This window comes from Bos indicus x Bos taurus, chromosome 5 (assembly GCF_003369695.1).
Source record: "Bos indicus x Bos taurus breed Angus x Brahman F1 hybrid chromosome 5, Bos_hybrid_MaternalHap_v2.0, whole genome shotgun sequence".
NCBI lineage: Eukaryota > Metazoa > Chordata > Mammalia > Artiodactyla > Bovidae > Bos > Bos indicus x Bos taurus.
The window spans coordinates 80,847,959-80,874,226 of record NC_040080.1 but is presented as its reverse complement, the minus strand read 5'-3'; the positions used below and the strand labels follow the sequence as shown (position 1 = coordinate 80,874,226).

General features: G+C 37.1%; 1 protein-coding gene across 1 annotated transcript in view; it reads right to left on the bottom strand.

Annotated features, from left to right (window-relative positions):
* Positions 1–26,268, bottom strand: part of PDZRN4 (PDZ domain containing ring finger 4) — a 432,600-nt gene that overhangs the window by 179,610 nt on the left and 226,722 nt on the right.

The window sequence follows — 26,268 nt, the reverse complement described above, 5'->3', positions numbered from 1 at the left end:
CCAGCTGTTCCCCTATTGTACAGGTACTAAACAGGATTACAGCACATGGAGACACTAGTTTGGCAGTGAACACTGTCTAACCACAGCTTTATGGCAACTCTCACAGAAGCCATCCTACTTTTTAAAAAAGCATATAACCAAAACACCAAATATAAACACCAGCATTCAGGACAAAACAACAAGAAAAGAAAGGCACTTACGACAGAGTTATTGCTCAAGCCCATTTAACAAAGGGTTTCTTTTTATTCTCATTTCCTATGGAAAAGAGTACAAATTAGCATAGAAAATCCTGTTTTATCTCTGAATGGAGTTACAAAGCAGCCTTAATCGGAAATCTGCTTTTCTTCTGGCTACAAGAAATCAAGCAGGGCATCCCATCAAATTGCAAGGGGAGATTTGTCACATTTGACTGGTTCCCAGGCTGTGAGTTGTCAGCCAGATGCTGATCTGAGCCAGCAGTCACCCTGCCACTGACACCTACACCGACAATGGTCACCCGTCTATTCTCCAGCCAAGCCCTTTTCCTTTGGCTGCTGCTGTATCCACTCAGGGAAGCAGCAATAGATCAGTGCTTTCTTCATATATCAGAGCTGTCTTCCAAGGAGGACTGCAGTGAAATTGCTTTGTTTTACATAACAGCCAACTCTGAAATTTCATGGTAGAAAAGTAGCCACAGGTAAAATGTAGAGAATCTTTATAGAATCCTCGGTTTAACCATTTTAAATAGGACGAAGTCATGACTATATATAGAGATGCAGCTTACTTTTGGATTTGCATGAAACATGATCACAGAATTTTTAAAAAGTCAGGGATGTTTTACTAGGAATAAAATTCCTTAAGGCCAGTTTTCAAGTCAGTCATCCATATGTAGCAACTACGGTTACTTCCTTGTTTTGATGCAAGCTATAATGCCTTTGTTAGTGTTTTAAAGTGTATATCACAGTATCTTTCTCCCACCTACACTTTCCTGATAATATATAAGCAGAAATGATACCAATGATTCAATTAGGATGACATTCCACTTTCATTACTGTTCCATAGAATGAAAGTGATGTTTCCAAGTTTTTCAATTTAGATTTTAAAGCATGTTTCTATTTTTAAAAAGTTAATACATGCAAATATCAATGTAGTTTTTTTTGTTTGTCAATGTCAGTTATAAATTCAAATAAATGATAATCTGCTACAGCATGATGCTCCGAGAAGCAGGGGAAAATAACCCTATTAGAACTGTATAAATTCTACTTTATCATTCAATGCTTCAGTCAGTTCAGTCACTCGGTTGTCAGACTCTTTGTGACCCCATGAACCGCAGCACGCCAGGCCTCCCTGTCCATCACCAACACCCAGAATCCACCCAAACTCATTTCCATTGAGGCGGTGATACCATCCAACCATCTCCTCCTCTGTCATCCCCTTCTCCTCCTGCCTGCCATCTTTCCCAGCATCAGAGTCTTTTCAAATGAGTCAGCTTTTCGCATTAGGTGGCCAAAGTATTGGAGTTTCAGCTTCAACATCAGTCCTTCCAATGAACACCCAGGACTGATTTCCTTTAGGATGGACTGGTTGGATCTCCTTGCAGTCCAAGGGACTCTCAAGAGTCTTCTCCAACTCCACAGTTCAAAAGCATCAATTCTTTGGTGCTCAGCTTTCTTCATAGTCCAACTCTCACATCCATACATGACCACTGGAAAAACCATAGCCTTGGTTAGACGGACCTTTCTTGACAAAGTAATGCCTCTGCTTTTTAATATGCTGTCTAGGTTGGTCATAACTTTCCTTCCAAGGAGTAAGTGCTTTTTAATTTCATGGCTGCAATCACCATCTGCAGTGATTTGGAGCCCCCCAAAATAAAGTCAGCCACTGTTTCCCCATCTATTTGCCATGAAATGATGGGACTGGATGCCATGATCTTTGTTTTCTGAATGTTGAGCTTTAAGCCAACTTTTTCACTATCCTCTTTCACTTTCATCAAGAGGCTCTTTAGTTCTTCTTCACTTTCTGCCATAAGGGTGGTATCATCTCCATTTCTGAGGTTATTGATATTTCTCCCAGCAATCTTGATTCCAGCTTGTGCTTCTTCCAGCCCAGCATTTCTCATGATGTACTCTGTATAGAAGTTAAATAAGCAGGGTGACAATATACAGCCTTGATACACTCCTTTTTCTATTTGGAACCAGTCTATTGTTCCATGTCCAGTTCTAACTGTTGCTTCCTGACCTGCATACAGATTTCTCAAGAGGCAGGTCAGGTGGTCTGGTATTCCCATCTCTTGCAGAATTTTCCACAGTTTATTGTGATCCACACAGTCAAAGGCTTTGGTATAGTCAATAAAGCAGAAATAGATGTTTTTCTGGAACTCTCTTGCTTTTTCGATGATCCAGTGGATGTTGGCAATTTGATCTCTGGTTCTTCTTCCTTTTCAAAAACCAGCTTGAACATCTGGAAGTTCACAGTTCATGTGTTGCTGAAGCCTGGCTTGGAGAATTTTGAGCATTACTTTACTAGCGTGTGAGATCAGTGCAATTGTGTGGTAGTTTGAGCATTCTTTGGCATTGCTTTTCTTTGGGATTGGAATGAAAACACCTTTTCCAGTCCTGTGGCCACTGCTGAGTTTTCCCAATTTGCTGGCATATTGAATGCAGCACTTTTACAGCATCATCTTTGAGGATTTGAAATAGCTCAACTGGAATTCCATCACCTCCACTAGCTTTGTTCATCGTGATGCTTTCTGAGGCCCACTTGACTTCACATTCCAGGATGTCTAAGTGAGTGATCACACCATCGTGATTATCTCGGTCATGAAGATCTTTTTTGTACAGTTCTTCTGTGTATTCTTGCCATCTCTTCTTAATATCTTCTGCTTCTGTCAGGTCCATACCATTTCTGTCCTTTATCGAGCCCATCTTTGCATGAAATGTTCCCTTGGTATCTCTAATTTTCTTGAAGTGATCTAGTCTTTCCCATTCTGTTGTTTTCCTCTATTTCTTTTCATTGATCACTGAGGAAGGCTTTCTTATCTCTCCTTGCAATTCAATGCTTAGTTTTTTAATAAAAATATACAAATCTGTAATCATACAAGTTATAGGTTGCATACATAAGATAAAGGCTGCTACTTATCTGTTGCAAGGATGAATAATTAGGAAATTAAACAATTAAGTTTTTGTTACTTAACCATCAAGAAAGTTAACATGCATGTTAGACTAAGCTTGTCATTATATATATACTATAAATATATACACTCATATGGGCTTTCTTGGTGACTCATTGGTAAAGAATCTGCCTGCCAAAGCAGGAGATCCCTGGGTTGGGAAGATCCCCTGAAGGAGGGAATGACAACCCAGTCCACTATTCTTGCCTGGAGAATCCTATGGACAGAGGAGCCTGAAGGACTGTAGTCCATAGGGTCACAGAGTCAGACACAACTGAAGCGACTTAGCACATATGCGTGCATACACCCATATACATATATATGAATTTTTATATATTTTATGCACACACACATATAAACATTATCTGAAAGTGTGGCTAGTCTTAAGACCCACACAAAGTGCCATTTAACTTCAACATTTAACTTCCTCTACTCACCCTACAAACACTGTACAGTCCTGCCAGTCTACAACATTCTCCTGCAACTTTATCCCTGTGTATGTTTGATGATGTTATTTCCTCTACAGTGACTATAGTTACTCATCTACAAATTCAAATTTTACCCTTCTGTGAGTTTTTCCTTCTTTCTGAAGTTGAACACAGTGCCCCTATCTCTGTATCTCCACACCATGTTATAATTATCACTATTCTAGGAATTCTAACATTGCCTCCTTACTTGTCTGCTGGGTTGTTATATCTTGGAGGACATCATCATCTCTGCTTTCCTGGCATCTTGAATACTATCTGGCATGTAACCGATACACAGCATGTACTAATGCATGATTGAATGAAGAGTATGAAACTAAAACTGTGACTATATTAAAGAAGAACATCATAACTATTAGCCTTGTCACTGGATTGCCAGTTGCTTTCCATGAAAGTGGCTGATGTTTCTCAGATTGTGTTGACAATGACACTTACCAAATTTCCTGTGGCCAAAATGGCATTGCATATAAAATAACCATTAATTTAACATCAGCTTTTTAGTGCAAGGAGAAAAGGATATACTATAATGTTCAAGGCATGTATGAATTACAAGCTTCTTTATCATTTTTAAAAATATTAAAACATTTTGAAAATATGTTTCCTTAGAGTTAAGAATTTAAGAAATCTGTATACAGGTCAGGAAGCAACAGTTAGAACTTGACATGGAATAATAGACTGGTTCCAAATAGGAAAAGGAGTACATCAAGGCTGTATATTGTCGCCCTGCTTATTTAACTTCTATGCAGAGTACATCATGAGAAACGCTGGGCTGGAAGAAACACAAGCTGGAATCAAGATTGCTGGGAGAAATATCAATAACCTCAGATATGCAGATGACACCACCCTTATGGCAGAAAGTGAAGACGAACTCAAAAGCCTCTTGATGAAAGTGAAAGTGGATAGTGAAAAAGTTGGCTTAAAGCTCAACATTCAGAAAATGAAGATCATGGCATCTGGTCCTATCACTTCATGGGAAATAGATGGGGAAACAGTGGAAACAGTGTCAGATTTTATTTTGGGGGGCTCCAAAATCACTGCAGATGGTGACTGCAGCCATGAAATTAAAAGACGCTTACTCCTTGGAAGGAAAGTTATGACTAACCTAGATAGCACATTGAAAAGCAGAGACATTACTTTGCCAGCAAAAGTTTGTCTAGTCAAGGCTATGGTTTTTCCTGTGGTCATGTATGGATGTGAGAGTTGGACTGTGAAGAAGGCTGAGAGCCGAAGAATTGATGCTTTTGAACTGTGGAATTGGAGAAGACTCTTGAGAGTCTCTTGGACTGCAAGGAGATCCAACCAGTCCATTCTGAAGGAAATCAGTCCTGGGATTTCTTTGGAAGGAATGATGCTAAAGCTGAAACTCCAGTACTTTGGCCACCTCATGTAAAGAGTTGACCCACTGGAAAAGACTCTGATGCTGGGAGGGACTGGGTGCAGGAGGAGAAGGGGATGCCAGAGGATGAGATGGCTGGATGGCATCACTGACTCGATGGACATGAGTCTGAGTGAACTCCGGGAGTTGGTGATGGACAGGGAGGCCTGGCATGCTGCGATTCATGGGGTTTCAAAGAGTCGGACATGACTGAGCGACTGAACTGAACTAGAATTAAGAAAATACAATTTCCCTTTCCAAGTAAGAATATTTGGAACTTGTCCTTGATCAGGCTACAACATTCATCTTGATATTCTATCTCTGAAAGTGATAAAGAGGTTGCCTCCGCAGTTGTTTTTATCAAACAACAAAACAAGTCTATCAGGCAGGAAGTCAAATTCAAGTATCTTTTGGAACGTACATTTTAGATGATCAATGTTTGCCCTCCCCGCCCCAAATTCACATGTTGAAACCTAAGCCCAATGTGTTGGAATTTGACAATGGGCACCTTTGGGATATGATTAGATCATAAGGCTGAACTCTCATGAGAGGGATTAGTGCCTTGTAAAAGAGATCCCAGAGACCTACTCTGCCATGTTGAGGACACAGGGAAAGACAGCTTCTATGAACCAGGAAGTGGGCTTTACCAGACACCAGATCTGTCAGTGCCTTGATCTCTGACTTCCTAGCTTCAGAACTGTGAGAAATAAATTTCTGTTGTTTAAGCCACTTAGTCAATAGTATCCTGTTACAGCATTTCAGAAAAAACTAAGAAAGATGCTTTTATCAGTAAGTTTAAATGCCAAGACACGTGATGCTTTTAGGTAAGGGTAATATGGTAGTGTTTTGGGAAAAGTTTTCATATATTTGGACTCAACTTCTAGAGCACCCTGCTACAATATAAAAGAGCAGGCCTAATCCAATGCACACATTCAGACCAACTAGAACATTTGCCTAGGCAAGAATATTCATTCCAGGCATTGTAATGGTCTCTGGTTGCTAAATCTCTCCAAGTTTCTAGCTGTATATAAAAATACTTGTTAAAGATTTTTACATCTGTGCTCATCAGTGATATTGGCCTATAGTTTTCTTTTTTTGTGGCATCTTTGTCAGGTTTTGGTATTAGGGTGATGGTGGCCTCATAGAATGAGTTTGGAAGTTTACCTTCCTCTGCAGTTTTCTGGAAGAGTTTGAGTAGGATAGGTGTTATCTCTTCTCTAAATTTTTGGTAGAATTCAGCTGTGAAGCCGTCTGGACCTGGGCTTTTGTTTGCTGGAAGATTTCTGATTACAGTTTCAATTTTTGTGCTTGTGATGGGTCTGTTAAGATTTTCTATTTCTTCCTGGTTCAGTTTTGGCAAGTTGTACTTTTCTAAGAATTTGTCCATTTCTTCCAAGTTGTCCATTTTATTGGCATATAATTGCTGATAATAGTCTCTTATGATCCTTTGTATTTCTGTGTTGTGCAAAATCCTTAACAAAATTCTAGCAATCAGAATCCAACAATACATTAAAAATATCATACACCATGACCAAGTGGGCTTTATCTCAGGGATGCAAGGATTCTTCAATATCCGCAAATCAATTAATGTAATACACCACATTAACAAATTGAAAAATAAAAGCCATATGATCATCTTAATAGATGCAGAGAAAGCCTTTGACAAAATCCAACATCTATTTATGATAAAAACTCTCCAGAAAGCAGGGCTAGAAGGAACATACCTCAACATAATAAAAGCTATATATGACAGACCCACAGCAAACATTATCCTCAATGGTGAAAAATTGAACACATTTCCCCTAAAAGTCAGGAACAAGACAAGGGTGCCCACTTTCGCCACTACTATTCAACATAGCTTTGGAAGTTTTGGCCATGGCAATCAGAGCAGAAAAAGAAATAAAAGGAATCCAAATTGGAAAAGAAGAAATAAAACTCTCACTGTTTTCAGATGACATGATCCTCTACATAGAAAACCCTAAAGACTCCACCAGAAAATTACTAGAGCTAATCAATGAATATACTAAAGTTGCAGGATATAAAATCAACACACAGAAATCCCTTGCATTCCTATACACTAATAATGAGAAAATAGAGAAATTAAGGAAACAATTCCTTTCACCATTGCAATGAAAAGAATAAAATACTTAGGAATATATCTACCTAAAGAAACTAAAGACCTATATATAGAAAACTATAAAACACTGGTGAAAGAAATCAAAGAGGACACTAATAGATGGAGAAATATACCATGTCCATGGATCGGAAGAATCAATATAGTGAAAATGAGTATACTACCCAAAGCAATCTATAGATTCAATGCAATCCCTATCAAGCTACCAACTATATTTTTCACAGAGCTAGAACAAATAATTTCACAATTTGTATGGAAATACAAAAAACCTCGAATAGCTGAAGCAATCTTGAGAAAGAAGAATGGAACTGGAGAAATCAACCTGCCTGACTTCAGGCTCTACTACAAAGCTACACTTATCAAGACAGTATGGTACTGGCACAAAGACAGAAATATAGATCAATGGAACAAAATAGAAAGCCCAGAGATAAATCCACGCACCTCTGGACACCTTATCTTTGACAAAGGAGGCAAGAATATACAATGGAGAAAAGACAGTCTCTTTAACAAGTGGTGCTGGGAAAACTGGTCAACCACTTGTAAAAGAATTAAACTAGAACACTTTCTAACACCATACACAAAAATAAACTCAAAATGGATTAAAGATCTAAGCATAAGACCAGAAACTATAAAACCCTTAGAGGAGAACATAGGCAAAACACTCTCCGACATAAATCACAGTAGGATCCTCTATGACCCACCTCCCAGAATATTGGAAATAAAAGCAAAAATAAACAAATAGGACCTAATTAAACTTAAAAGCTTCTGCACAACAAAGGAAACTATAAGCAAGGTGAAAAGACAGCCTTCACAGTGGGAGAAAATAATAGCAAATGAAGCAATGGACAAAGAACTAATCTCAAAAATATACAAGCAACTCCTGCAGCTCAATTCCAGAAAAATAAAAGACCCAATCAAAAAATGAGCCAAAAAACTAAATAGACATTTCTCCAAAGAAGACATACAGATGGCTAACAAACACATAAAAGATGCTCAACATCACTCACTATCAGAGAAATGCAAATCAAAACCACAGTGAGGTACCATCTCACGCCAGTCAGAATGGCTGCGATCCTAAAGTCTACAAGCAATAAATGCTGGAGAGGGTGTGGAGAAAAGGGAACCCTCTTACACTGTTGGTGGGAATGCAAACTAGTACAGCCACTATGGAGAACAGTGTGGAGATTCCTTAAAAAACTGGAAATAGAACTGCCTTATGACCCAGCAATCCCACTACTGGGCATACACACCGAGGAAACCAGAATTGAAAGAGACACGTGTACCCCAATGTTCATCGCAGCACTGTTTATAATAGCCAGGACATGGAAACAACCTAGATGTCCCTCAGGAGATGAATGGATAAGAAAGCTGTGGTACATATACACAATGGAGCATTACTCAGCCACTAAAAAGAATACATTTGAATCAGTTCTAATGAGGTGGATGAAACTGGAGCCTATTATACAGAGTGAAGTAAGCCAGAAAGAAAAACACCAATACAATATACTAACACATATATATGGAATTTAGAAAGATGGTAACGATAACCTTGTACACGAGACAGCAAAAGAGACACAGATGTATAGAACAGTCTTTTGGATTCTGTGGGAGAGGGAGAGGGTGGGATGATTTGGGAGAATGGCATTGAAACATGTATAATATCATATAAGAAACAAATCACCAGTCCATGTTCGATGCAGGATACAGGATGCTTGGGGCTGGTGCACTGGGATGACCCAGAGGGATCGTACAGGGAGGGAGGAAGGAAGGGGGTCCAGGATAGGGAACACGTGTACACCCGTGGTGGATTCATGTTGATGTATGGCAAAACCAATACAATATTGTAAAGTAATTAGCCTCCAATTAAAATAAATAAATTTATATTAAAAAAATACTTGTTGAGAAAAGTAAAATAAAAACAAAAAAATGCTTTTAATCAGAGAGTACTTCTTTTGCCATTCTTGTTCTTCAGAAAGGAAAAAAAAAAATCTTATTTTTGACAGAAGAAAAATTCATCTCTAAAATAAAAATTTAGTTACCAAAGTTTAAACTATTGAGATATATAAGTATGTGAAGGAAATAGGAACAATTATGAAAAAAAATGTAGCATACTTGCTCAAAGTTCTATTTTAAATCATCTTCTCCAATTTATTCTATGTTTAAAGTCTCAAATTTAAATGGCTCAGATTAAGAAATATATATTTGTCAATCTCAGAGAAAATATTTCAGCCTTCACCATCAGTTACACAGTTTTAAAGTCTTAGCAGAAAACTAAAATATGGCTTTGCTTCTATGTCCTGTTCATGTAAGCCAGACTTCATCTCTTTCAATCTATTTAAAATTTAAAATGAATATAAAGTATACACATTATATTTGCAAGCGTGAAAGTAGACAAAACTTAGAATAATTCCATTTCAAGAGTCAAGATCTTGATTATCTAACTAAATAGGCAGATAGTAAAATGTGACATATTCAACACATTCCTCCCATGATAAATGACCCTTTGTAAAACTGAAAGACATACTGTAACTCAGTGTTAAGGTTGCTATGGTAAAGCATGCCTTCTGGACACAATTCGTCATTTCCAAATAATTGTGTTTTATCTACCACAAGGTAACCAATTTCTCCCTTTAAATACATTTAAAAAAGCATTTCTATACTTAATTATATTTTCCCAAAGTTGAAATTTCACCAGAAATGTTAGATGCTTTACAACAAAGGATGTTACCTTTTAAAAATTTGATGGTGTCAATATTTTCCTATACACAGACTGAGATATTTATTTACTAAACTTTTATTTATATGTGGGCAGTTTGTGCTGCTGTACTCTAGGAAGAAAAGGCAAAGTTCCAAACCTGTAGCTACATTTTACAGTTATATATATAAATATATATATATATATATATATATATATATATATGTGTGTGTGTGTGTGTGTGTGTGTGTGTATAGAAAGAGAGAAAGTCCCATTGACTTTCCTTCTAAATATCTCTCAGTGCTACTCTCATGTTGACATTATTTTTACAGCAATCAACTAAGGTGAAGTTATCATCATCTAAAGTGTACAAAACTGATTCCAGTACATACGCCTTGCCTTCTCAAGTAGCTCATACAACACACTTTCCATAGGTCATCTGTGCTGTGCTGTGTTTAGTTGCTCAGTCACGTCCAGCTCTTTGCGACCCTATTGACTATAGCCTGCCAGGCTCCTCTGTCCATGGGGATTCTCCAGGCAAGAATACTGGAGTTGTTTGCCATGCCCTCCTCCAGGGGATCTTGCCAACCCAGTGATCAAAACTAGGTCTCCCGCATTGCAGGTGGATTCTTTACCATCTGAGCCACCAGCGAAGCCTATCTGTAGTACAGTTATGTTTTAAAATACAAACCGGATCAGACCACACCCTTACCTTAAGTCTTCAATAAATTCCTGGTGTCTTAATGCTAAATACCTAAATCCATTGCAGTGTTTTGCAAGGCCAGATATGATTAACTGTGCTTTTCCAGAGTCAGTTCTTGCTGCTCTCATCAGTCACAGTTTCATTCCAGTCTTCAGGTGTGCTCTGTCATATGCCTCACTACCTCAGGACCTCTGACTATGCTAGTCCTTCTGAATGAAAAACCTTTTATCTGTCCCATAAATATCTACTCATCTCACATGACTTCTTCTGGGACAATTTTCCTTAGGTTCAAAGTGAGATTATTTGTCAGTTAGATCTCACCATAGCATTCTGTATTTTCCATCACAGAAGTGATCACAGTTTTAATTACTCTTGTTGGCAATTTGCTTAACACTTAACCATCTTAACTAAGTAAGCTCTTACTTCTAGATTTTTAGGTTTCTGACATTATGATTTGATATTCCATGGTGAACAATGAGTATTTAGCTGTTTACTCCTCTTCTAACTTTTTAATATTGTTAAACCACATTCTTTGTTTATATCAATATTCAGTCATTACATCACATAAGCAACACAGTCGAGCCATGTGGTATATTCTGATTACATATCTTTTCTTACACAATGTCTTCTTTTTCTTCTTTTTTGTTTGCTCAGTGTGCATCTATGTTATCTCTAAAACAGAGACTGCTAGTTGCTCACCTAAAATAACACATTCCTTCTTCTAAAGTAAAAGAACTCCCAATTTCTAACTTGGTACATGATCTCCCAAAACTCATTTCTCAAGTATAGCCATGTTTCCCATAAATGAAATGTAAGTGATATGTCATGAGGCAACTCCCAAGAACCTTCCTAAAATCACTTCTGGATCATTCACTTCATTCATTTTTCTTCATCATCCCTTTCTCCTTTCCATTTCCCTTCCAGCAGAAATAAATTGAACATGATGAATGCAGATGAAGCAGTCATTTTGACCATGACATGACCTTGGGAATGAAAGCCAGGTATGCCCATATATGTGGTTCAAGGGGGCCTGATATGACTTCTACTTACATGTAAAATTGTATTTTTGTATACACAGATATGGTGGGAAATATCTATAGGAATTATTAGATTTTCAGTGAGGAAACTGTAACCCTAGAGATATTAATTAAAGTTGATCTAATGCAATCTCTTTATTTCAGAGCTAACCTCTCCCCCACAAGAGAGATAACTTGTCTTAACCTAAGATCATAGAGAAATGAATAGCAGATATTGGACTACCCAGAGATCTTAAACTCTTGGCCTTCTTCTCAACTTCTTTGTCTCCTGTTAATAAACAGAGTTCCTCTGGGCTATTATAACCTAGGAGAAAAGCTGCTGATCACATTAAAAACTGAAATTAATAGGGAAAGAAAATGAAACAAGAAGGTCATAGCTACTCTATTTTTATTTACCTATAGGGCCTTGTAAAGAATTAGCTAGGTTTAAATGAAATGTCTTTTGATGTCTTTTACTTGAAATAGCATTCCTGCTTCAATTATCAGTACCCAGTGAAGCAATAACCCAATACAATAAAATAAGCCAGAATCAGCTTATCCTCCAGGTTCTTTAACATGCTAAAAAGTCAACCCCAAGATGCAATGTCTCTGCTTTAGCTAATGACTGCCCAGTAGATGAAGAATCCTGTATCAATTGATTGTTTGCTTTCAGCCAGTGAGAGAAGTCTGTCTGACCAATGCTATTTCTCACTTTCAGGTGTGAGGCTTACTGATCTAACCCATGACTAAATATAGAGAAACACCAGGGGAGGTAGTGTATATCGAATGCAGCACATGGGGATGCCACCTTTCTATTCCTCTTCACATTCCTGTCTTAATTGGGAAGATGAAGGAAGGCTAGAAAGGAGATGCTACAGATAGAATATCTGTACTTACATCAGGGGTAACACTGGTTTTGTTTGTTCTCATTTTCTAGCCATTAGGTTGGGAGAGCCTAGGCTTACCTTGTATGACATTTCCAATCAAATGTGGTCAGCCCTTTCCCAGGTAGCTTCTATATGGGCAACAGTGAAAGAGGCATTTTCTCTTGTTATCATTTAATCTTGACAACAGCCTTTTCATCTTTAAAGAGGAGGAAATAAAGGCCAAGAGAGATTCAACAGTCAGAGCCATTAAACCAAACATGATTCCAAATTAAATTAGTCTTCCTTTACATCTCATAGAAGCATTCTTCCTCCTATGTAGGGTACCAAAGAGAATATACTCCCTGACATCCTAAATGCTAAAGAAAAGTCTGTATCACTAAAATTATGAACAGGTCAACATTTTAGCATTTCACGTCAGGCTAGGTCAAAAATACATCAGAAGGCTCAACAGTAAAGTGGTGTAGCAAGAGATGTGCTAATTATGGAACTGCCTATGATAAAGAACTCCAAGTAGTGGCTTGTATTTAAAGGCTGAGTTATTATGCAAAAGCTTCAGAATAACCGTTTCCATCTTTTTAATTATGTGTGTATGTATTTTCCAGCATTTGAGAATACAGAGGGTTTTTAAGAAGTCTTAGGTTTATGGTTTTCAAATGAAAACACTAAAAAAGGCTGCACATTATTCTGCACAACAAAACATGAAAACAAATAGATTAATTCTTCTGAAAGAAAAAAAAAATTTTTCACAGTGTTTCATTTTCATTAAAGTGGACATTTTTATACTGTTAGGTGTTGAATTGTGTCCCCCCCAAAATGTATGCTGAAGTCCAGCTCCCAGTATCTCAGATCATGACCTTATTTAGACACAGAGTCATTGAAAATGTAACAGGGTCAGATAGAGTGGAGGGGCCGAATATAACTGATGTCCTAAGAAGAAGATGGTCATGTAAAGACACAGGGAGAAAGCTTGCAGAGAGAAGGTAGAGACTGGAATTATGTTGCTACAGCTAAGGAACTACCTGGCTCTACCAGAGCTAGAAGAGGCTAGAAGTTTCCTTGGGGACTTCAGTAAGAATATGGCTCAGCTGACACCCTGACTTCAGACTTCTGGGCTCCCAAACAAGGAGACAACACATTTCCATTGTTTTAAACCACCTAATTTGTGGAACTTTTGAAGACAGTCCCATAAAATAATTAATAAAACATATGTTAATACTAGTTGTCTCTGAGTTTCATTGAGAATATTGAAAAATATCCTTTTAAACATTTGAATCTTATTGAGAATACCAAGAAATATTTTACATGTTGGTATTTCTGAATCCTTATTTATAAAGTGGTGATAAGGGTCTTCCCAGGTGGCTCAGTGATAAAGAATTCACCTGCCAATACAGTAGACTCAGGAGATGCAGGTTCAGTCTCTAGGTCAGGAAGATACCCTGGAGGAAGAAATGGCAACTGACTCCAGTATTCTTGACTGGAAAAAAAAAAACATGGATAGAGAACCTGGCAGACTACAGTCCCTAAAATCAGAAATGACCTCATATAAACAAATTTCTACAGTAAGGTAAATGCCTCTAAGAATAATATATGGAATACTTCCTTTCAGTGCTCCCATAGCAGCCTATGAATCCCTGTCTACTTCTTTTTTTTTCCCAATGGACGGAGAAGTACTTGAGGATAGAGTTCCTTTATTTTTGTAACTTCTGCACACAGCAGGGTGCCTGAGGACCTATAAAGAATCAACAAATGTAGTAAACAAATGAATAAAAGAATTTTAAAAATAACATAGATTTCAACCTTTTTTAAAAAAATAAAAGGTATTTAAAATATATTTCCTAAAACAAAAGCATGGTAAATCTCTTTATCTAAAGGCTAAAGGCAATTTATTTTAAATATTGTTAACTTTAACTTTTATAATATTTTTTAATTTTTATTAATTTACAATGTTGTGTTAGTTTCTGTCCTACAGCAAAGTGAATCGGTTATACATATAAATATATCTACTATTTTTTAGATTCATTTCCCACATAGGTCATTGCAGAATATTGATCAGAGTTCCCTGTGTTATACGTAGTGGGTCCTTGTTGGGGTTTTTTTTCCCTTTGTTTATTTTTATTTTTTTTAGTTTTTACAATGTTGTGTTGGTTTCTGCCAAAGAACAATGTGCATCAGCCATAATTATACATACATTCCCTCCCTCCCAAGCCTTTCTCCCATCCCCCTATTCCATCCCTCCAGGTCATCAGAGAGTGCCAGACTGGGCTCCCTGAGCTACACAGCAACTTCTCACCAGCTACCCGTCTTACACCTGATAGTGTATATATGTTGATGCTGCTTTCTCCATTCATCCCAATGTCTCCCTCCCTCACTGTGTCTACAAGTCCATTCTCTACATCTGTACCTTCCTCCATTCTTTCCCTGCAAATGTGTTCATCAATACCATTTTTCTAGATCACATGTATATGCATTAATATAATATATTTGTTTTCTTCTTTCTGACTCATTTCACTCAGTATAACAGACTCTAGGTTCATCAGCCTCACTATAATTGACTAAAATTCATTTTTTTTATGAATGAGTAAAATTCTTTTGTATATGTGTACCACATCTTCTTTATCCATTCATCTATCAGTGGACATCTAGGTTACTTTGGTATCTTGGCTATTGTAAATAGTGCTTCAGTGAACATTGGGGTATCTTTGTCTTTTAAAATTGTGGTTTTCTCAGGGTATATGCCTAGTAGTGGAGTTGCTGGGTTATGTGGTAGATTTATTTCTAATTTTTTAAGGAATCTCCATACTGTTTTCCATAATGGCTATATCAGTTTACATTCCTACCAACTGGTTATCTATTTTAAATACTGGAGTATGTACATATCAATCCCAAACTCCCAATCTGTTCCTCTTCACTATGTTGCCCCTTTGGTAGCTATAAGTTTGTTTTCTAAGTCTGTGAGTAAGTTTCTGTTTTCTAAATAAGTTCATTTGTATCATTTTTTTAGATTTCACATGTAAGTAATATTCTATTTGTCTATTTCAGATGTAAGTAATATTCTATTTGTCTAATATTTATCTCTCTCTCCCTTACTTCACTCAGTATGGTAATCTCTAGGTCCATCCATGTCCCTGCAGATGGCATTATTTTGTTCTTTTTTTATGGCTGATTAATATTTCATTGTATATATGTACCACTTCTTATTTCTGTTCTTACATCTAGAAATAAAATCAACCCTCTCTTTTAAAAGAAAAACTATTTGGAGTAAAAAGTTATTCCATAATATAGTTTTACTTTTGATACCACTTGGATTCTATTCATATGCTTTGGATTCTATTCATATGGCTTGGACCATCTGCAGAAGTTTCTCAAATAAATATACCAGAAGTTTTCATTTTTGAATTGTGAGCATTAATAATAGAAATTTATATTCTTCAGTCCCCCAAAAATATTAAAAGTGAAAAATATGGAGGGAGAGGAGGGAAGAAAGTTCAAGAGTGAGAAAGAAAGAAGAGAAAGAGACAAGCAAGCAGTAAATTTGCTCAACAGATCTTTGAAAATTCAACAAGATGCTATATTGTTTACTGGGAAAAATGTATGAAAATATTATTTAAAAAAAATCTTCAGTAAACCTCAGGTTTTCAATTAAGAGGGACCTTATAATCTTTCAGTCTCATGTGCTCATATTCAGCACAGCTCTTCAGAGAACTACTATTTCTTAGGAAAAAATACCATTTTGACTTTCAAAGACTTCATCTCTTATGTTGAAAAAGATGATGTTTTAATCAGCTTCCATACTTCCACTTTGACAAAACTTGAATGCTGTAAACTTACAGAATGATAGCAGTACTTCACTGGGAACAGCTTAAAATAAAAACCTATTGTGCTGAAAAGAAAGCAATTTACAAACATCTTTATGTTTCAGAATGCTTCTAAGTTGAAAACAATTAGCTTTTTATACGTGCAAATCTGTGTCTTCCAAATGTCTTCATGAAGGTGAAATATCCCTTTCTTCATAGAATACAAAATGCTTAATTTTTCAGTTCTACTCATTTCATGGTCTCAGTTCATCATACTTTCTTATTTATAATATCCATTTACTGAAATTATCCCTGGCATTTTTTCCAGTTGATAAATACTGTCAAGGTAATTATTAAGTGTATATTTCTCTACTCAGCTAACTGACCTCATTATTAAACCTCACACTCTAAAAACTAATTGTATGTAAAGTCAACGGGCTGCATGTTTAAGAATTTTAATTACTTTTCTAAGATCACTTTATATTCTACACCATAGCAGCCAGGTAACACAGCTCTACAATGATAAGCAGTTTAATTAGAAAGCTAAGATAAGAAAAATGCCTCTTACATTACCAAATTTGTTCATGCCAGTCACGTGATAACTTGGACTTGTCTTTTCCTGCAGAATTTTGAAATGTGAAATGCTAATATTAGGTGAACTTTACTTCCTAATAGTCTAGCAAAGGCTTTGTTAATATGTCATTGGTTCTTTCTCTTTTGCACATATAAACACTACAGTTGTAATTAGATTGCAAAAGTGAACCTGCCTTTCATCTTTGTGCCAGGCCAAACAAACGAGTTCTTTCTCACACTCGTAACCTGGCACAAGAATCACAACAAGTAGACGCAAATGTAAGCTGTGTGCTGCCAATAGCGTGCCTGCCCTTTCCACAAACTGTCTCAGAGGACAGCCATTGATTTCCTAGTTATTATGAACATGAAATTATTGAATGACAGATGATAGAGTGTTAGGTCCTACAAGTATTTTCCCAAATGGGTTATCCAGCCAGGGTTGCCATGGTAACTCCGCTGTTTGACAGACCTTCCCACAAAGAACCCTTTGCTCAGAATTCAGCATCAAATAGCTCTCTGCTTACTACAGGCTCATGCTAAATCACAGAACTTGGAAGTCTTCGTATAAAGAAAAGAAGGGTTTTCTTGCTGGGTGAGTCCACTCTGGTCCAGAGTACTAACCTAAAATCACACTGAGATATTTAACTCAGTTTTTTTGTTTTTTTGTTTTTGTTTTTTCCCAAATGGAAGACAACTTTGCCAAGAGCTGGACCTTGTACTATTAACAAAAGTGAAAAAAAAAAAAAAAAGTGGTGCTAATTCACAGAAGAAAAAGTAATAATTCTGAGAATGCAGGATCCATGAGGAATATAAGTTCTGCATCACAACACACATCTCATTAGAAGGAAAGATGCTCACAAATCAGGTACTTTTGCAACATCTAAAGGCTGTAGCATTTCTTGTCAGTGCAATATTCACACTGTGAAAACAGAGTAGGGATTGCATTTTTCTTTTATTTTTTTTTTTTGCTGTCATGCATACAAAAATAATAAAAAATATTTTTCTAATAAAAATAGTCATTCTAAATAAAATATTTTAAAAGGTAATTTTTCTAGCTGACAACTTTTGGCTCCACAATCAGCAGATTGGCAATGAGAGGTTTATGTACACTGGTGCTTTTAAGATGAGCTACCCTGGATGAGTGTAAAACCATAATTTCATATCAAAACAACAAATTGAGGACATCATAATAGCTTGGTCAAGATGAAGGGAGCCAACCGGCTGCCACAAGTAAGCTTTGATTTTTTTTTTTTTTTTCTTTTCAACTGTTCCATTTCATCATTTTCTTTTCTTCTTGCTAAATATAGCTTTGCTATTGAAAGACATACTGGAAAACCAGAGCTTTAGTTTTCTCACTCAGGAATACTTTGTTAGGCTTATCTAACACTTGTATTTTAGTTTTTCTGAAGAATGTATCATTGTTCAAAGGGAACCGAAGTTAGATTGAATTATGCATCCATTCAATGTTTTATAGGTGAAATTCAATAGGAATGGACAACAAAGATCACATTCTTCATATGTAGTAGCAACTCTTCTTCAAGTTCTTATCCAAATTCTCCAGAGATACCTAACTCTAGTTTTTTGATTTTATTATCTTAATGAGATAGATTCAAGACAAAATTTAATTTATCTTAAGCTAAAAATAATACCCCTCATTCAACATTTTCTCTTATGTAGAAGAGGGAGTTACATGGTTCTAATCATTTTGTACCAATTAGTTTTAACCAAATTTAACTATTAGTTTACAGTAAAGATTTAAGGTGAAGCAGAAGCCTAGATAAAGCACAATTTAGGCAAAGTTTTTGCTAATAAAAATTTCAGCTAACTTGAATCACAGGAAATTCAGTTTTACTTTGTACTTGCTGATACTTACAGACACAACTCTCTCTCTACAGATTTCTACCCAGAGCTCCAAACCTATATAGGCAATGGTTTACTGGATGTTTCTCTTGGGATTTCTACTTGGATGACCAGAAAGCTACAGCAAATTTAATATGTTCCATTTTGAGCTCATTGAATTAACTGAATTTCTCCTGCTTGCCCTTACCATTTTCCCAAACCAATAGCTGTCTTCTATACTAAAAATGGTAGGTTTATAATACAATGACTATTGTGTTTTTTTCATTTTATTTGCTTAAGTTTATCTGAAAATTATGATAACTCTCAGAAGATGGAGAAAAAGTTTTTTCTGTGTTGAGCTGGTGGGGTTTGGACTGGTAGGAAACCAATAGATTTCCCCCAAGATTGAAAAAGGCTTCCCAGGTGGCTCAGTGAGTAAAGATCTGCCTGCGATGCAGGAGACACCGGAGCTATGGGTTCAATTCCTAGGTCAGGAAGATCCCTTGAGGAGGACACAGCAACCTACTCCAGTATTCTTGCCTGGAGAATCCCATGGACAGAGGAGCCTGGCAGGCTATAGTTTATGGAGTCAAAAAGAGTCGGACATGACTGAAGTGACTGTATACAGCACAACTCAAGATTGAAAAACCAGTGTGCAGTAGTATAGGCAAAGTCTTTAGGAACATGGAGATAAATATTAGAAGAAATGTGTAGACGTCTGGGATGTAGGAATGAGATAAAGAGGGATACCTGTTTTTCACTATAAACTTTGTCATATATTTCAATATTTTGGCCATAAATGTGTACTGGGTTCCCTTACCCTACTGCTCTCCACCCGGGTGCCCTTTCCCAATAAAATCTCTTGCTTTGTCAGCACATGTGTTTCCTTGGACAATTCATTTCCGAGTGTTAGACAAGAGCCCAATTTCGGGCCCTGGAAGGGGTCCCCCTTCCTGCAACAAATGGCGACTCTGGTGGGGACTCTTATTTGCTGAGACTGACATCCTGACCACTCAGGGTACTCAGGGGCCAGCTTGCCTGCCAATGGACCAGACCCAGCGGCTGCAACGGTCTCTTTCGTCCCTGGTCTCCTCCTGACACGGACAACTGGCCAGAGTGCCCTGACTGGTAAGGAACAAGAGATTTTATTGACTTCTCTCCCCTTCCCTCTCTCTTTCCTCTCCTTAACCCTTCCTATCCTTCTCCATTTTTCTAGTCCCCCAGTCCTGGATGCAGGAATCTGGTCGAAGGGCCCTCAGCCTGAGCTGAGGATTGGAGACTGACCATCTCCTATTGGCAGAGAACTCGAATTCTAGTTCTGGTCTGGTCTGATTTCTAGTAGGGCCAAGTTCCAGTCCTCCCTTCTCTGGAGGCCAAGGGAAAAGTCCCATAATGCCTGGGTATCTGTAGGTGGCAGAAGACCACCTACAGTAAGGCTACCCCTTTCACGCCCTCTCTCCCCCTCCTCCCCCTTCTTCTTTCAACCTGGCTTCCTTTCCTCCCTTGAAATCTTTGATGTTAGTACTTGGATCTGAAGTTCTGTGTCTCTATAGGAGGTTTTCTGAGAGACTGTATTCTTGTATTTAAGGGCTTCCCTGGTGGTGCACAGGTTAAAGGGTCTGCCTGCAATGTGGGAGACCTGGGTTCAAATCCCTGGGTCGGGAAGATCCCCTGGAGAAGGAAATGGCAACCCACTCTAGTATTCTTGCCTGGAGAATCCCATGGACGGAGGAGCTTGGTGGGCTACAGTCCACAGGCTGCAAAGAGTCAGACACGACTGAGTGACTTCACTTTCACTTTGAAAAAAAAAATAAAAACAGACTTTGGACAGGAAATCAACCCAGAATATTCATTGGAAGGACTAATGCTGAAGCTGAAGCTCCAATACTTTGGCCACCTGATGCAGAGATGATTCATTGGAAAAGACCCTGATGCTGGGAAAAATTGAAGGCAGTAGGAGAAGGGGATGATTGAGGATGAGATGGTTGGATGGTATCACTGACTTGATGGGTATGAGTTTGAGCAAACTCCGGGAGATAGTGAGGACAGGGAAGTTTAGCATGCTGCAGTTCATGGGGTCGCAAAGAGTTGGACAGGACTTAGTGACTGAACAAAACAACAGCAAATCCTTTTTAAACCTAAAAAAAAAAAAAAAGTAACACTATTCACCCAATTGCCCATCTTAAAAACTGAGGTGTCATCTCTGTTACATCACCTTGCCTCATTCTCTACATTCAGTTACCAAGTTCATATCACTTAATTAAAATATCTCATATTGATCAATTTTTTTCTCTTAGTCCAAATCTTTCATGGTCTTTCCTAGATAATGGTGGATGATGATACACTCTATCTCACTATCCAATATAAGGCAACCAAGCTAACATTTATAAAAAAAGAATCCGGTCAGGTCACTACTTGTCTGCTTTAAGCCCTTTAACGCTTCTCTACTGCCTTCAAGATACAGTTCAAGCATCTTAAATAGCATGTAAGGCCTTTCATACTTTCATTACTTCTCTGCTTTAAGCCCTTTAACGCTTCTCCACTGCCTTCAAGATAAAGTTCAAGCATCTTAAATAGCATGTAAGGCCTTTCATAATCTAAACTTTACTAACGTTTGAGTCTTACTCTTGGCCACTTCAGGATGCATTTTCTCTAAACTCCAGTAAGACTGAACTACTTTTTAGGTTCCTGATTAGTGCATGAGTTCTTTTGCTTCCAATTACTTTCATATACTTCCCAGGTGGCTCAGTGGTAAAAAAAATAAAATCTGTCTGCCAAGCAGGAGACATGGGTTCAGTCCCTGAGTTGGGAAGATTCCCTGGAGAAGGAAATGGCAACCCACTCCAGTATTCTTGCTTGGGAAATACCATGGACAGAGAAGCCTGGTGGGACCCCATCCATAAGGTTGCAAAGAGTTGGATATGACTTAGAGACTGAACAGCAGCAATAGCATTTTCACATATTGTATTATTTCTGTGTAGGATATTTTAAAGTATCAATGTTGAGTTCTTTGCATACTCAACCCCTTGTACCTCTTTGTTGCCTCCAACTTTCAATTAATGTGAAGAATTTTCCTTTGTTTATTCTGAGAAGGAATGATTCGATAGAGCAGGAAGTTGAAGATGCTTGGGGCTGGTGCACTGGGACGACCCAGAGGGATGGTATGGGGAGGGAGGAGGGAGGAGGGTTCAGGATGGGGAACACATGTATACCTGTGGTGGATTCATTTTGATATTTGGCAAAACTAATACAATTATGTAAGGTTTAAAAATAAAATTAAATTAAATAGAAAACAAAACAAAACAAAACAAAAAATTTAAAGGATACATTCTTGGCATTTAAGCTTCAAGAGTTAAATCCTGGGAAGATGACAGACAGTAAACAGAAGGGAAAAAATCAGAAGCTAGACAATGTATTTTAAGAGAATTCATTGAAGAGTAGCAGCGAAGTAAGTGAAAGAGAGTTAAACCTGAAAGAGCCTATCACACTGAATGAAGATGTCAACAACAGTGTCTCACCTAAACTGTCAATTGAAAACAAGGGCAGAATGAGCAGTGATCAGCAGATGACAAGTAGATAGAAGAACACTCAGAAGATCAGATCAGATACCATTTTCCTTTTTTTAGTTTTATTGACATATGACTGACAAATATAACTGTAAGATATTTAAAGTGTAAGTGATGATTTAAGTATGCATACATCATGAGAGGATTCCCCCATCAAGTTAATTAACACATCTATCTCCTCACATATGTAACATTTAGAAATTTTTTAGAAATTTTTAAAGTTTTATTCTCAAAACATTTCAGTTGTCTTAATACATTATAACCTATACTCACCATGCTATACATGAGATCCTCAGACCTTATTCATCTTAGAATTTAAAGTTTGTACTCTTTTACCAAATTCTTTCTATTTCCCTCAAACTCCCATCCCCTGGCAACCATTTTTCTACTCTGTTTCTAAGAGCTAGATTTTTATTTTAGATTTCATGTATAAGTACCACCATTCAGTATTTGTCTTTTTCTGTCTGGCTTATTTCAATTATCATAATGCCCTCTAGGTGCATCCATATTGTGGCAAATGAAAGGATTTCCTTCTTTTTAAAGGCTGAATACTATCCTTGTGTATGCATATCAATTATCTATCTCACACTTTCTTGATCCATTCATCCAGTGACAGACACTTAAGTTGTTTCTATACCTTGGCTATTGTGAATAATGCTATAATGGATAAAGATAAGTAATACATAAGATATTGACCCTGCCTTCAAAGTGCTTAGTATTTTCTATTTGTTTTTCTTATACAAAATAGAAAATAATCTTTTCATCTCTGATTAATCACTGGTGGTCAAAATCATTGGCAATTTTAATTTTTGAGAGTATTAGTGCTCAACAAATTCAAATAATTTTGATGCCCCAGGGTGAGAGGAATGGGAAGGAATTAGGACTGTAGTAGTATGCCCACTACTTATAAGCAATTAAGTCTTATGCCCACCCGCTAGGCATAAATAAGACTTAAATGCTGACCTCAAGGAGTGTAGAGAATTTTTTACATGAGAGAGAAAGGAGGCTCCATCAGTGAAGGGCACAGAATGTGAAAGAGCCCTGAGGAATTTAAAGCTTCAAAACGTGAAGAGCGTGAACTGTTTCTGGCTGAAGCATAGTTTGAGAAGAACTTTAGGAGATGAGATTTAAGATGAACATCAGAGACAGAATCATTTTACGATATTGTATAGACTTTGGAGAAGTTCCTGGAAAATGAAATGGCAACCCACTTCAGAATTCTTGCCTAGAGAGTTCCATGGACAGAGGAACCTTCTAGTTCATGGGGTTGCAAAGAGTCGGACACAGCTGAGCGACTAACACACAGATAAACTTTAGACTTCATCTTGCAGATAACATAGTTGGTATGAAGGTTTGGGTTTACACAGGTGAGGAGAAATCCTGGCAACACTGGAGGGATTGGAGGACATAACACATAAGGAAGCTGTTATAAGCTAGATAAGGTAGATAAGGTATGAGGAGAGCCTAACAGTGGGGAGTGAGAGTGACAAAAAGAGGATGGCTTCAAGAAACCCTGTGAAGGCAATCCTCTGTCTCAGTGAAGAAAGCTGAGGCAAAGGAGAAAGAGGGTGAAGGATGGGATGACTAATGGACAGTGAAGACATATATGTGTGTGTGTGTGTGTGTGTGTATATATATATATATATATAAAGAGAGCATTTTGTAAGTTACACATTCATCATAAAACTATTCAGTTTAGCACACAGTGCAATGTAAGGGCAAGTGAAAGAAACAACTGAAACGTTTATTTTAGACATTTGAGAAACTGATGTTATTACCATGAGCTACTGGCATGCTGCAATTCATGGAGTCTCAGAGTTGGACACGACTGAGCAACTGAACTGAACTGAACTGAACTGGAGAGAAACTTTCCATTTCAAAAGGAAATTTCAAATTCCATTTCAAAACAGATCCTCTCAGTTCTCAGTAAATATACATGAAATGTTTCCTGAATAAGGGAAATTCTATATTCATTTGTTTGGCTATAGACATGCAAAGTGTTAAGTTGATGACAGTCTATGGCTTCATCAATATTTAAAATTCACCTAGCAAGAAGATCCAAGGAATTATAAGAACAAACTTTTCATTTACATAGAAACTTTGAATTGCCAGTAAGTAGCAATACACACAAAACACATTATGACATGCTATCTTTCTGAAATGTATACATTTAAGTCCTTAGGAATAATTTTTAAATGCTTATATCCTAAATAGATGTGAAAGTCAACTTTATTATACAAATCCAGAATCTCAAACAACAACAACAATAAAAAGACTAATTACAATAAGGCTCAGATCCATCTCAAAAATACAAAAGATACAGATGTAAGTAAATCAAAGGAGGCACAATTTTAACCAAGAAGCCATACTTCTTCAGAACTATTTTAGCTATTTGAACACTTTTATTAAAAAGTGGTTTTACACTACTTGTAAAGCAACGTATGTTCCTAAAGACACTTTTATAGAACAGGTCTTAATGAAATTATTTTTCAGTGAGACTTAGATTCTACTGTAAGAAAGAGTAAAATGATGCATGAAGGCAGTTTTATGAAGTTATCTTCCCCTGGCTACATCCCTCCCTCACCAGGGACCCTCTCCCTCTGGTTGAAAGCTGTAAACATTTTAGGGCTGTATGACAATCCCAGGACAAAAACAGAACATATATAGTACATTTTCAAACAAAGAAAAATAAACCATGAAGTCCTAATTTCTGAAGTATCCCTTCTGCCTAAAATGCACCCTTGACAGTCCCTGGAATGTGTTGCAAATCACTTAACACAAATTATTCAGATTCAGATAAATCTGGAGCCCTATCAGAAGGGTATTAGTCAACTATTTCACATGGAAGCAAATTACATGTTTTCTATATCGTTCCCTGACTGCCTGCTAATATTTTGCTAACATTAGCCTATCCAAAATGCCTTCCTGGGACTTAAGTTCCAACAGTGTCTATTACAAAATTCATCTATGGTTTCTGTCAGATTTAACTTAAATGCACAACAGGAGGGGAAAGCTGGCAGAAAACAGCAGATTCAGTCGATATAGAAACAAAGAGCATGTATTTGTGTATTGCTCTGAGTCTTGCAACCAGAACCTGTTATCTGATAACTGTTTCATAACTGAAGGCTGCTCCAATTTCCTTCAGAGAAGTTGCACAATAGCCCAAGTTTACAAGAGAACACCATTTTACATATGAAGCTGGCACAGGGATCAGGGACCTTCTTCCCCTCTGCCCTGCTTCACCTCTCACTTTCTGCTAAAGGAGTAGAAGCATCTACCCAAAGACGAATAACTGGACTTTACCCTAAAACTGAAAGGTCCACAGAACAATTAACAAAGAAATACAAGAGGGAAATTATTGATTTTTTCTGTCTTCTGTTGATTTCAATATCATATATCACCATGGGTTGGAATAATTTTAAAACCCATAGATTTATAAAAATTTAAGATGTAGTATTGAAAAAACTAGGACAACAACTGTCAGAAGTTGGCAAAATAGGCAAAAAAAAAAAAGAAAAGAAACAGGATAAAGGGACACAATTTATCATTTTAATTGTCTTTTATCATCCTTATGTGAGACTGTATTTTTATGACATCTTATAGTCATAAAAAATTTTTTTTAATGATTAGTTCTTCTTTCTTCTTTTTACATATCTTGGTATGTAAATCAAAATGCATTATTGTGTAATAAAAACAATTCATAAATTTTAATGAATCAAAATGTCAGCATTCTTGTATATACTGATATATATTATACGCTTAGTCATTCAGTCACGTCTGACTCTGCAACACTTTGGACTTTAGTCCACCAAGCTCCTTTATCCATGGGATTCTCTAGGCAAGAATACTGGAGTGGGTTGCCATTTCCTACTTCAGGGGATTGTCTCAACCCAGGGATCAAACCCGTGTGTCCTGTGTCTCCTGTATTTAAGGCAGATTCTTCACCTGCTGAGCCATCAGGAAAGCCCAATATGTATTATGCATATATTATATATATTATGTAATATTATATACACTATATATATTATTTTTATACATTGTATATGCACATAT